Here is a 14202-nt window from a genome sequence, read left to right as displayed (position 1 = left end):
TCAGAGCCATCTCTATACCAGCTGCACCCACCACCCAGTTGATTTAAAAGGTTAACAGGCCAGTCTGCAATTACACTCTGGTCGTTTGAGGTGAGCTGTAAAACACAATTACATTACAGCCACAGGCAAAAGCCAGACACCACCGCTCCAACAGGAGATGAGCGCTGCTGATTTCACCCAGCTGGACTGGACTGGGCTGGGCTGCTGCCTCTGGGTCCACAGACCACTAACGGCTTCCTCCTCCACCCCACATCTGCTCCAGTATCAGTTGTTTATCTACTGCCGTGTGAACGCCACCGTTAGCCGTTAGCCAGGTTGAGATGCAGCGCTCTGGCTGGAGCCCTTGGAAGCCGTGTCAGGCCGTGAGACTATCCAGAGACCCGGGGCTGCTGCAGGCTGGGCTTGACTGCTCAGATGGACACGCAAGGCAGGAGAGAGAGAGCAGGTATGACGAGCAGAGTGGAGCATCTACAAAGCGATCCCCTTTGACTTCAGCACTTAACAAATCAGCCCACAGAGGCAGGCTGGATGGGTATGGGGAGGGTGGGGGGGTGTGTTGGGGAGGGAGTGGAGGCTAACACACTATTCCTTTCCATCTCCCTTGTCCTAGCAGTGGAGCAGAGAGGGAGAGAGAGAGGGGGCACTGGGGCATGGAGGACGTCTGGGGTTTGTCTACAGAGTCCACTGCATGTCTGCTACTCATGCAGGGTCTGGTCATGTTTTTTTTTCTCTTTGAGCCAACAGACCTCTACTAATGAGATATAAAGGAACATCACAGAAGCAACAGTCAGACAGTCACTCCGTCACTCAGTCCCACACACACACACACACACACACACACACACACACACATACACACAAACACACACTTGCACTTTGACACACGCTTCCACCCACTCATGGGCATGTTCATCCACAGAGCACACACACACACAGGCCCTCTCCATCTCCAGCTCTATCGGTCTGAGTCCTCCCACATGTTGGGTGGGTGGGAGGAAGGCAGCGGTGGGGGTTCAAGGTGGGTGAGCAGTGTGGCGGTGGTAAGATGGGTGGTAGGGGGGGGGGGTTAACCAATTCAACCAAAAAATTAGTCCTCGCAGTTGAAGTCATTAGATAATACTTCCCCTGCTACATGGGAGCCCGCGCCGGCAGGCAGATTTACTGCGTCGGCATGGCGCTCGGCTGGCCACGCAGGATGTTGTCTCTGCTCATTAAACAGAGGATGTCATCACTCCGCGCCACCGCGGGACCCGACGTGTCACGCGTATCCGCCGCGGGGCCAGAGCTCCTGTCCGGCGGCTCTCCGCACACATCCCCTAAATCTGTCAGCGCCCGCCCGGCCCTGGTCCCACGCGCCGCTCCACTCCTGCTCCTCGGCGTCCTGCTTCGCCACCCTGCGCCAAGCAAGGGGGCACATGTGGGAGCGGTTAAGCAGCCTTTCACCCAGCCACCCAGCCACAGACACACACACACCATCCCAGCCACCAACACACATACACACACACACACACACACACACACATAAACATACATACATACATACACTGTCCCACCCACCCACATACATATACACACACAGACACACATACACCATCCCACCGACACACATACAGACACACACACATACACACACACTCAGCCGAGGGTCTGTGTGGGACTGAATGGCCAGCACATGGTCAGAGGTGTGTGCTTTGTGCTCATTACCCAGCTGCGGCTAAACACTGAACAGATAAGCAGCTGTGGACAAGATAAGAGAGAGAGAGAGAGTGAGAAACAGAGCAAGAGAGAGAAACACAGAGAGAGAAACAGAGCAAGAGAAACAGAGAGAGAGAGAGGGAGAGAGAGAGAGAGAGAGAGAGTGAAACAGAGTAACCATAGCATATCAGAAAACAAGAGAGAGAGAGCACCACACGCTACGCCAGAACGAGGAGAGAGAAACTGACACTAAGGAGAAAAAGAAGAAGAAATGCCCTATCTTTCTCCAATTCTTTCCAGTGGGGTTGTTGGCCTCTCTACTCCTGGTTGGCTGGCCCAGCATCATCATCAGAAAACCGCACAGCTTCAGCCTAATCAGCTGCAGGCAAAGACAACTCACTCTGAGATGCTCTGAAACGCTTTTCAGAGAAAGAAAGAAAATGCTAAATCTCTTTTTTAAAGGAGCAAAATATATCAGCAACTGTGATGAAATTACAAAGAAAAATAGCCCAGAATATTTATACGATGAAACATATGAAACGTTTATACGATGAAACATATGAAACGTTTATATGATTAAACATAATATTGAACAGGCTGACTGCAGTCTTGTGCAGTTGTGTCCAAGTCTACTTTAGTAGCTGTGTGTTGAGGATGTTGATGCAGTGAGCTGAAACTCCTCCAGCTCCACGCTGTGTGCTGAGCGTTAGAATTACGATGGATCAATTCAGATGCTAATGAGAAGGACCCTTAATTTATTAGCTGCTGAGGAATGAGTGTTACATTCATTTTAACTGTAAACAATTATTTCCCATAACAAGATTTATTGCACTCCTGTGTAGAAGCCACCCCACCCCACACAAAGCACCTTTTAATCATATTTGCTAAGGGTGGTATTGTTGGTTAAGATTAGGGTTTTTTCACGCTTTGTTGTTTTGTGTTTTCTGTTGTCTCCTGGTTTGCTTTTTTCTGGAGATTTTTGCCTGAGGGAATTCTTTATGTTGTTTGATGTATTGGACACTTCATCTGTCACATTTTGAAATGATGGCCATGTTATGTTTGATGTTGATAAAGACACCTCTATGAACAAAGCTCCCTCTTCAGTCATGACTGTGAACTGCTTCACCACTCACAAGCCACTAATACTCATGGTAGAATTTCTTAAAGTGAAAAAGCATTGCGATAGGTGTTGATCTGGGAATTAATGGATTTAGTTTCAAATGAAGTCAAAATATAGCATATTAAAAGTAGAGTCTGTGATTCTGGAAAAAGACTGTTGGCATTTGAGCACGTCAATCAAATTAGATAGATAGATAGATAGATAGATAGATAGATAGATAGATAGATAGATAGATAGATAGATAGATAGATAGGGAAATTCAAGGTCTCAGTAGCATACAGACATCACACACAACATGCACTTACAGCAGAAATGGTAAATATAAGTATAAACATATAACCAAACTCCACTGTACAATAGAGACAGTAGAAGATAAGAAAAACTAACAAAACTAAATACTAAATATACTATATAAATTAAATAAAAAAATCCACAGTGTGCTTGAGGGTGATCAAGCATGAGACGCTTGCAGTGACAGGGCCGGGACTGGCCTGTAGTTCTGTGTGCATGGTGAGGTGCTCAAGAGAGTGAGTGTCATGGTGAAGGTGCAAAAAGTAGTCCAACAGTACAACAGTGCAAGAATAAGGTCTAGAGACCAGCATAAATAATATGGACAAATAAGAGAGTAAAGTATAATGTAGACAAGGTAATATAAAAAACTATGTCAGTGCAAGAATAGGTTGAGGTAATAGGGTTACAGCCATTCAGTATTGTAGCAGAAGCCATTGGTCATGTGTGCTAATATAGCATGAAAAACAGTGTAACAGTAAAACAGTAGTAAAAACATTAGGCTGTGGACAGTAGTAAAACAGTAGTAAAGCAGTAGTGGGCAGTCAGTACTCAAACATGGAGAGGGTGGAGAGGCAGACAGACTATGCAGAGAAGTCTATCTCTCCTCTTCCCTTCCTAAAATCAAATGGGTATTTTGATTACATTCAGTCTGGTTTTCGGGCACAGCACTGAAACAGCTCTCATTAAAGTTTCCAATGACATACAGATTCAGGTATCACAACATCAGTCCTAGTGCTACTGGACCTTAGTGCAGCATTTGACACTGTTGATCACAATATTTTACTACACAGACTAGAACACTGGGTTGGATTTACAGGCATAGTTATCAGCTGGATAAAATCATATCTACAAGAAAGGAGCTTCTTTGTTGCCATCGAAAACTGTACCTCAACACCAACGTCCTTGACCTGTGGTGTTCCCCAGGGGGTCGATCTTGGGGCCACTATTTTTCAACCTCTATATGCTCCCACTTGGACAAATCATCCAAAATAATTTGATTTCATATCATAGCTATGCAGATGACACACAAATTTACTTAGCTCTGTCACCAAACGACTATGGTCCTCTTGAATCTATGTGTCAGTGTATAGAACAAATCAACACCTGGATGTCTCAAAATTTTCTTCAGCTGAACAAAGAAAAAACTGAAGTAATTATATTTGGTAAAAAGGAGGAAAGACTTAGGGTTGCCACTCTCCTTGACACAAAAGGGTTGAAGGCAAAGGACACTGTTAAAAATCTTGGTGTATTAATTGACAGTGATCTAAATTTCAACAGCCACATGAAAGCGATAACTAAATCAGCTTTTTACCACCTCAAAATATTGCCAAACTCAGAGGGCTGATGTCAAAACATGATTTTGTTAAAAACATGCATTTATCTCCAGCAGGGTTGATTACTGCAATGGACTGTTCACAGGCCTTCCAAAAAAGACTATTAAACAGCTTCAGGTGATACAAAATGCAGCAGCTAGGATTCTAACAAAAACTAAAAGAACTCCTTGCACTGGCTTCCAGTAAGTCACAGAATCGACTTTAAAGCACTATTGCTTGTTTATAAATCAGTAAATGGAGCAGGACCTAAATGACATGCTTCAGCAGTACACACCTTCTCGTCCTCTCAGGTCCCAGGTGAAAAAACTGTTAGTAAAACCTACTGTTAGAACTAAACATGATGAAGCAGCTTTTAGCTGCTTTGAGGCTCAGCTCTGGAACCAACTTTCGGATTACATCAAAAAGGCCCCAACTGTAGCCAGTTTTAAATCTAGACTTAAGACCAAACTGTTCTCAGATGCTTTCTGCTAACTGCACCGAGTTACAAATTCTGAATCTGCCTAGATAATTATTCTACCTGGTCTTTTATTACTTTATTATTTTTGTACTACTTTTGCCTTTGTTTTTGCTTATTAATTATTCTTTATTTTTAAATGATTTTACCTTGTGTTTTATGTTTTCTTTTTATTATGATCTTTACCTTTTAACTATTCTTTGACTATATTGCCCTTCTATGCTTTTATTTGTTATTATTGTTTGGTTTTGTTTATGTAAAGCACATTGAATGACCTCTGTGTTTGACATGCGCTATATAATTAAACTTGACTTGACTTGACTTCCCTTTAGTGAAGTACAGTATGTTGATTGGCTGGAATTGTTTATGATTCAGTCCGAGACTGCTATTTAGTGGCTCTTACAAACATTTGAGTTCCACTGAAGAACAAAGTGTATTAAAGCAAATTAATACTAAACTCTTGTTTATAAATGACTTGTGGAACATTTGGAAACATGATAACTATACCAAACAGAAATGAATGTACCGGTATTAAGCATTAGACTATTAGCTCATAATGATTATTATTTCACAAAGCCGGTATTACTACATAGGTTATATTTGACATTTTGCACAGGAGCAAAAAACACAATGGCCTTTGGAAGGTATATGTATTTATTTATGTCTTTTAGATGTGATCTGATTTTTAAATGTATTTTCATTATTTATTTCAGTCACCTCCTGCATTTGAGCATATACAGCGTTTTTGTATATGTAAAATAGTGTTGAAAATTCATTTGGTGTTTCCTGGGGATCCATTCACACATCAACACTATCACAAGAAGCCTCATTTCAAGAGTGTGTGCTCTCTCCATGTCAACAGCAGCCCCATCATTTTTCAGTGTGGCCCCAGCCGTGGAGTGCAGCGGAGGCCCAGGAGGATGAATGCTTGTTATTGTTTGTGAGATAACAGTGGGCTTCAATCGGGTCCTCTGCGCCCGGGTCCCGGGCAGGCTGGTTGAAGTGCTGAGTCAGTTGTGCCTCCATCGATCCATCATGCCCAGCGGCTGTGGGGCAGGTGTAGTCACCGTCTCCCTGGAGACGCAGGAAAACACCTGCCCTCCACACTCCTCAGGCTTTCACCAGCCCGCAGCCCTTTGTCTGCGGTGGTGCTCGGCTCTACAATAGCACCCCACAAACTGTGAAAGCAGCATTTTTGCACTCGTTTGGTGACTATAAACAGAAATTAGGGTCCGCAAAGAGTGGGCGCCTTTTCTTTGTCATCCACCCCACCACCTGAAGACGCCACCGCACAGGCGAACTGCCAGGACCCCACACAAATATACCCAGGCTGAGAGATGAGCGCAGCTCAGTCTACGGGATGGATGAGTTTACTATAAACACTCACTTCCCACCCAGCATCCAGCAGGGCTTAATGCTGCCCCCCACTAAGCTTTTAAAAGAATAAGCTCAGCTTCATTAAACAATTCATTACTAGATTACTTTGGATAATAATTACAATTCAGTGTAGTTCACCTGATAGAAGTGTGAGATGGGGGCTGTTGTTTCCACCCTCTTCCTCCTGCTCTCTCCCTCCTTCGTGCTGCATCCTCTTCCTCCTGCTCTCTCCCTCCTTCGTGCTGCATCCTCTTCCTTCTCCGGCCGTAAGCTGGCGATTAGCAGCGGAGGGAAGCGCCACAGCCCATGCAGAGACAGTAAATAAAGGTTTATTACAGCACGCATCCCTGCCCTCTCACACACATCAATACGTCAATTCACAACACCATTCCTTAAGCTCCATATCTCCCTTACCTTCCGCCTGCATAAGCTGAAACCTTTAAAATCGACACATTGAGAGCAAGGTTTGAGCTCAAAAACCCAAGACTCCCAGATAAGTTTAATTAGAGGCCAGGCATTTTCTTTAACGTTTTAGGGTGAACGCTTTGGATGTAACCTTTGCTTCTCTGCTCGGCAGAAGAATTATTACGTGTGTCGCAGACAAACTGAGGCGAATGGCCTACACTGCTTTATTGCTCCCAGAGCTCTTTGAAGAAGGCAGCCTTTATCTCTCTATTTTTAGTAAGGAGCCAGCTGTGGCCTGTAGCTCATTAGAGAGAGAGAGAGAGAGAGAGAGAGAGAAAGAGAGAGTGAGAGAGAGAGAGAGAGAGAGAGAGAGAGAGACTCTGCCATGCTTTGGTTCACTGTATCAATAAATGGCAGGATGGGTGCCATGTATCAATCTGCATGGATAATTCAATATGGTAAATCAAAATCGACCCGGATCAATGCTGAGCCGAGATATTGCAAAGTGGTTTATTCTCTCTGACAGTGCACGCAGTGGATCCTTATTTTTATGAAGAGCTAACGGGTGGCCCTGGCTGCGTTATTTTCTTAAATCACCAGCATCTTTTACCCAGGGTAAATGATGGTGTAAATTATGGGATTCGAAGAGAGAGTGGACTTTGCATCACAGTGGAGTATAATGTTTAATTTTCCATTGACTGAGTTATTCTGATCAATTTAGTAGGTCAGCAGTAGGCCTGCAACTGTACACTTTGTTTAAAGGGGAAATGATTTAAGATTAAACAACTTTTTGGCAGGTCACTGGATAATCCCTTTCTCAAATGTGGAAAAGTACGGAGGATATAATGAATAAACAGTGTCGTAGTGAAATTGGACGTGGAGAGTGGAAGCCATTTCTTAGCGTAGCAGGAGTCATGGGCATCAGCCAGGAGGCGAGCTATCCCCCTTGCATACCATTACGAAAGGCAATAAACATGCATCATTCTTGGGAGCACAATCGCTCTGGTAAAATAATTGATATGACTGCACTGCTTTGGTGTTTGGCCTTGCAGTCGGGATCATGCAGAGCTGTTTATGGGGCCCATGAAGAAGGAATATGCAGTAATTTGAGTTTCCATAAACTTCCAAAGCCTGCTGATTTCACAGTACTTATGTCTTTTAAAAAGTATTTTCCTGAATGTGTTTGTATGGCTTTTTGCGATAACCATAACATTTAAGTGTTATCTTGGCCATATTATAGATCGTTTAGCCTCCGCATCATCTTTCAGAAGCAGTCTTTTTAGTCTTTTACACTGTCATAGCAACAAGAACCATTATTTTTTGAGAGTGGGTAAATAAATTTAATCTGTTTAATGATAAATGTTAAGTGATTGGTGAACGTTGGAGGATAAATCAGGCTATTCCTAAAATACAGTAGCCTAACACCAATCAACTCAAGATATGAGCACAGGCAGGCAACCACAGCCTTTACAATCTTGGATTTGGTCTGTATAACACCTCTAGTCTATTTTTAAAAAAAAATTGGGTGTGATTTACAGCGAGTTTCCTCTACTTAACAGAGCAGGAAACAGATGCTGGGAATTGTCATTTTTCGAAATTCCTGAGAGAGAAGATCTGACCAGCACTGATGAGCGCCCTTGTCTTTGTACTTGCGTGTAACGGTGACTAAATTGACTTTGGTTCCCCCGCTCTGATTCTCCATTTCCTCTCTGTTTCCACTTGCGTATGTCCGTCTGGGGGGAAACCATGCTGGCCAGTGCTTTATGGTGGGCCTCCCTTTGGTGGCGGAACCTCCGCAGTGCAGTGTTTTCCCAGGGCAAGGTCAACGTTCACCTTCTGCAGCTAGGTCTGCGTCGCTCCAGGTGAAGTCGTGCTGGGCTGGACGAGTTTATCTTGGCTTGCTATTGCGGCGTTATGACCGAATTTCACTCAATAGAACACGTGATGACAACTAAATAGGCCTGTTTGTTGAGGATATGGGGACCTTAGCCTGTCTATTTGATTCGACAGTGGCCTGACACTATAAGATGGCCTCGTGGAAACGATTGTAAGGCCACAATGATTATTTTCTGTGTTTTCTTTATCTTGAGTTGTTAAGGCTGTTTGGTAGGCTTAGGCCTACCTATTCGTCGAAAATAAAGGGATGCTCCTAAAATTGCATATAGGTTTATACAGGCTATAGGCCTATATAATATGCAGGCTGTGTATCATATGAAAAATAAAATAGCTTTAAACGTTGGATATGCATGCTAGCCTACTACTGCGAGAGCATCGGAAAATCTTAATATTTAGCCTATAGTAGTCCACCTCATCTCTGATAAAGTAATGGCATAGTTTGATGGTTCCACGGATTACAGCCCCATCTAGAGGATATTTTGAAAACAACAAAGGACATTCAGGACATACTCAGCATACACCTAATTAATAAGGCGGTTCTTATGAGTTATCTAGTGAGCTTGTATATTATAGTATGTTCATTTTCATTAGGCTATTGATATTGCATTGAAATTATTGTTTATTATTGCTAAACTCCTTAATGTAGTCTTACCAATATTCATTATTAATTGTAAATACTATATATATTTTTTATTTTTAAGTCACTTTGGACAAAAGTGTCAGCCAAATGCAATAATCATAACCATAACCTATAGCAAAACGGGTTGTCAGTAGCCTACAATTCATTTCAAATGTTATGTTGACCTGATAAAAAATGAATTTTGTATCACATTTAGTGCAGAAAAAAAGTGTTTTACCAAAGTGAGTTCACAAACTCAACTGCATTTCAAGGAATGAACAATGCAGGGGTGAAACTTAAAAATGGGAAGGGTATTTTTCCCCAAAAGCAATAACAAATAATTGTGAGTAACAGATGAACAAACATTTTAATTATTTTAAAGATTAAATTCAATCCATGTAACTGACCCATCTCCTACTTACACTTTGTTTTAGATAGATAGATAGATAGATAGATAGATAGATAGATACAGTAGATAGATAGATAGATACTTTATTGATCCCCAGGGGTAGAATATTATATATATAGAATATATGGTAGAATATTACCAAAATGGCACTGCGCCATCTACTGGTGGCTTTCTACTTGAAAGAGGCCTGCATGAAAGAGTTCAAGTGCAGCCTTAACCATATAATCAGTTTTCTTCAAGTCTATTATTAAAGAACATTTAGATCATCCAAAAGTGTATTCCTTCGTGTAAGGCAAAGTATCCAATCTAGCCTATTGTAAATAATTTGAAATATTAAACCTATTAATAGTGTACTAATATTCCTGATAGCCTAACTAGAAAAATCTGTCCCAGGGGTTTCAACAGGAATAAAGAAACTGGCACATAATGAACATACATGCCCTGAATAACGAGGCAATTTGCAGCCTGTGGGCCCTCCTTTACAAAGATTTATACACACCTTTTGCTGACAGGGGCTACTGTCATATATAAATGGTAAAACATAATTTGGAATTTTAAAAGGATATAAAACTTGGATTAATTATTGTCTTAAGTGCTGTCTTTAAAACTACATCGTCTTAGTGCCTACTATTTCCAGATCTGATTACCTCATACATTTATCTGCCAAATACGTGTTCCTGAGCTGAATTTCTTGGACCAAGCGAGTGGTCAGTAAATCAAAGCAATTTATTGGCCACATCAGTATTATAAAGAATCACTCACAGCTGTACAGCTCAAATCAGAGTGAAAATTCTGATTCAACATGACCAAGCTGAGCAAAGTCAAACTTACTCATTCTTTTATGAGTCACTATGGAAAACCTACAGCTCACAGCAAACAAAAAAAAAAGAGCATTATATGAATATGATGAGTGTGACAAACTATGAAAGGACAGTGTGGCCTGTGAGGACACATCGAGCTCCAGACTGCTGCCTGAAGTGTACAGTAGCACTGGAGGAGTGCAGGAGGAGCACACCATGATGTATCTGGTTGTCAGCACAGCTGTTCTCAAAAGAGTAAGGAGGTGTGATGAACAGCCAAACAAACAGCACCATCCGTGGGTTCCACTGAGGAGACGCACAGAGGCAGCATCAATACGACACACCCATCCATCAACATCCATCTGTGAGGGTCAGATACGGGCTAGCTTGAGTCCTCCACAATCAGTCCATCCTCTTTCACTTAATGCTCTGGAAAATCGTCACATCTCCTAAGTGAAAAAACACTGTAGCAACGACCTAATTCAGTTAAAACCGATTTGTTTAAATGCACAAGCTCATCTCATAGGAAAAAAGGTGGAAGACATTACATACTGTGAGGATGGCTTACAAGGTGCAGCCAATCATGATCTCAGTTAGGGAGCCCCAGTCTTGGCATGCCAAGAATTTGCGCAGTGAAGGCCAAACAAATGAACTCTTCTCTGAATGGACATCACAGACAAGATTACTCTTTTTCTTTAAGAAATGCATTGCCCAGACATTTTTCATTCATCAGTTCTGTATTGATATTTTAGCAGTTCTATAAAATTAGTCTGGACAGAGAGAGCATTTAGATTTGTTCAGAGAGCTCCAACCCAGCTATATACTGAAGTGCCATAAAAAAATACAGTTACATAAAAAAACAGTTGTGCCGTTTTTTCCCATCTGTATTTCATGATCAGAAGATACAGAGTTTTAAAGCCCCTGACACATGTTAACAAAGCACTTAAAACAAATGCAGGTAACTTTGAAATGTGATGACAGCTGCGTTCATCAAGAGGTAAAGACCCCATTTGTTTAGAAAACAAGTCTATGATTTGGAACTATGACTGAAATGACACTGCCAGTGTTGTGGTCCTAGCCCCTACTCGATAACTTCTTTGTGTCACAAACAGAGCATCCTAGAGCATTGAACTTAGCATTGTTTCCTTAATTAAGGCCAAGCAGTGAAGCGGAAAATTATGTTACCAGGTCTCAATCTCATTATCAGTTTAATTAGGAAATAAATGTAGTGGAACAAGCATAGGTGGTGATTTCATGCCACGTAATCCACAGTGAAATATAGAATACATTTCAATGGATTTATCATGATGTCATTAGATTTGTGTTTCAATCTGTGTTTTCAATTTGTGTTTTCACTATCAAATAGTGTTTATTTGTTTGCGTATGTGAGAGAGACAGGAGGAAAGGAGAAAATGGTCAGTTTATGTAGGCGAAGGAGAAATAATTGATGTATTAGAACAATTCTCATGCACTATCTAGCAAACTAAACATGAAATACCGTACCTTTGTAAATAAAAAATGTCGCTACCAGGGATGTAGTGGTAAAATAAGAGGTGGGTAAACTATGATTTCTGTGATCATGGTGAGGTGGACTGCACCATGTGGTATTTGATTTTTAAAAAAGGCATTCAGAACATGTTTGTTGATGGTGGAGGTTATTGTCCAATGTTTATAAGAATAGCAGTGGTACTAAATGCTTCCTGGAGTGTACATATTGTGAATGTGGATAATACAATGTGATTTTTGAATGTTTAAAGTTGCAATTGGTGAATAAACTCTTTTGAGAAGTGGATAAACTCTAATAAGAGGTGAACTCTATTTCTGAAATTTCAGAGGTGGATAAACTGTTGCAAACTACTTGCATTTAGCCTCCACTACATCCCTGGTCGCTACTGATAATTATTTAATTAATGATCTATAGTTAATACTAGTACCCATTTGTATTTGAACAGGGAAGATATTTCATTCAAGTTAAATCTCAAATCGTGATAACCTCTTTCCTTTCAACTATGGCTAATAAATGAAAGTCATCATTTAATGGAAATGAAATAGTGTTATTTTTATTAAGGCTGTATTTTTTCACACACACTGTAATGATAATGACAGACATTATTTCAGCCCATAAAGCAGTCATAAATTGAACAAAATCCATGCATCTCTGATTTTCAATAAGACACCCTAATGCCAACAGCATAATCTAATGCTGCACTGTAATACACCAGTGACTGTTTTAAAAGTGCATGTATACAAATATATAGAGAGATATAGATAATTTCTTTTGACCATCCTATGCATTTTATGTACAACTCAAAATACAACAGTTCTTGATAAAAATATAAACAAAAAGTGAATGATTATAATGATTTAAATGATTATAACACCAGAGCTACCTGTGGACAACTACTCTTTTAGCTCTAGATCTATATATCTCAACCCCCATAATGACTACAAAAAGGAATTAAAAACAGCTTTAGCATAATTACATCCCATGCTTGTCAAATCACCTGCAGATGGCAGAATTTCACCATTCAATCCAGTCATTTCTATTTGGCCAATAGACCTCTGAAGTTCGACTATAAAAAAAGCTGCCATCTTCTGAGATCCAGTATCTGGCGATTTTTCCTATGGGAAAATAACATGGGTATTTTGAATTATCGCACCTGTTAAACTCTTGAGGAAAAATCTCAAGATACCGGATCTCCTAATATGGGCAAAGAAGGTTCAGAGAACTTGAACCCATCATTTAAATGAATGACATTTGATTCCACAGATGACCAATCATTAGCCTACCTCTGAATAAGAAGGCTAATAATAATTGTTTAAAAAATCTTAATAAACAGGCTAGTCTACATTTTCACAGTGTGGGTCAGATTTCTTTTTCTTTTCTTTTTTTAAGTAGGCTAAACTATGACATTACCTGGTGGTACCATTATAAGCCAAATTATACTTATGGTTGTCGTTCAAAACCTTTTCATCGACTGACTTTTCTTTTCATTTAATAGGCCTATTAAGGATATAGCCTGAAGTGTAGACTAAGGCATATGTTTTGTATCCCATGTGTAGGTTCAATGCTCCCATAAAATGTATTAGGCAATGTTTCGTGTTTCGATCATTGGTCAGTCATTGTACGATCAAACCACAAAGCAAGACAACAGGTTACTGTTTTGCATGATTGGACATCAGCCTGCTCCAATCAGAAGCTTAATTGAGAAATTGAACAGCTCCAGAGAATGTCTAACAGCTCCCATCAAACCACTACAAACACTACATACAAGCCCATCAGACAGAAACCAAAACATTCACAGAGCCAAGACGTCATTCACACAGAAATAAAGACATACACCTTCTAAAATCAAACAAACACACAGACAAACAAAAAACAAACAAGAAACAAAAGAAAGGAACTACTAAAGCTACACCTACCAGAAAGGGTTGAGGTCGAAACCTAGATTTAGACCCTAGTAAAAACTTTTTTTTTTTAAAAAGCCTCTTCTCAGACGAATGTTATTGATGTCCCCTCCCCTTCTGGAGGCGTTCACATGTTCAATCATAGCCTATATCGCAATGTTTGTGTCTCCTAACTGAATTTAATTAGTTACTATTTTTAGCCTATTCACCTGTAGCCTATATCCCTGCAATCATAAGGCTAATAGAAGTTACAAAATGGTAACACACAAAAAGCTAGGCCTACTATCAATGTAATGCTATCACTTATTGGCCTACTTTGCCAAAAATCACTATGACTACCAACCAACTCCTCTGGCTCAAGGACTAATTGCCTTTTTTTTTTTTTTGCATTTTG

Source organism: Alosa sapidissima, chromosome 2, assembly GCF_018492685.1.
Source record: "Alosa sapidissima isolate fAloSap1 chromosome 2, fAloSap1.pri, whole genome shotgun sequence".
Classification (NCBI taxonomy): Eukaryota; Metazoa; Chordata; class Actinopteri; order Clupeiformes; family Clupeidae; genus Alosa; species Alosa sapidissima.
The sequence above is the reverse complement of the archived record's forward strand: the minus strand, read 5'-3'. Positions refer to the sequence as shown.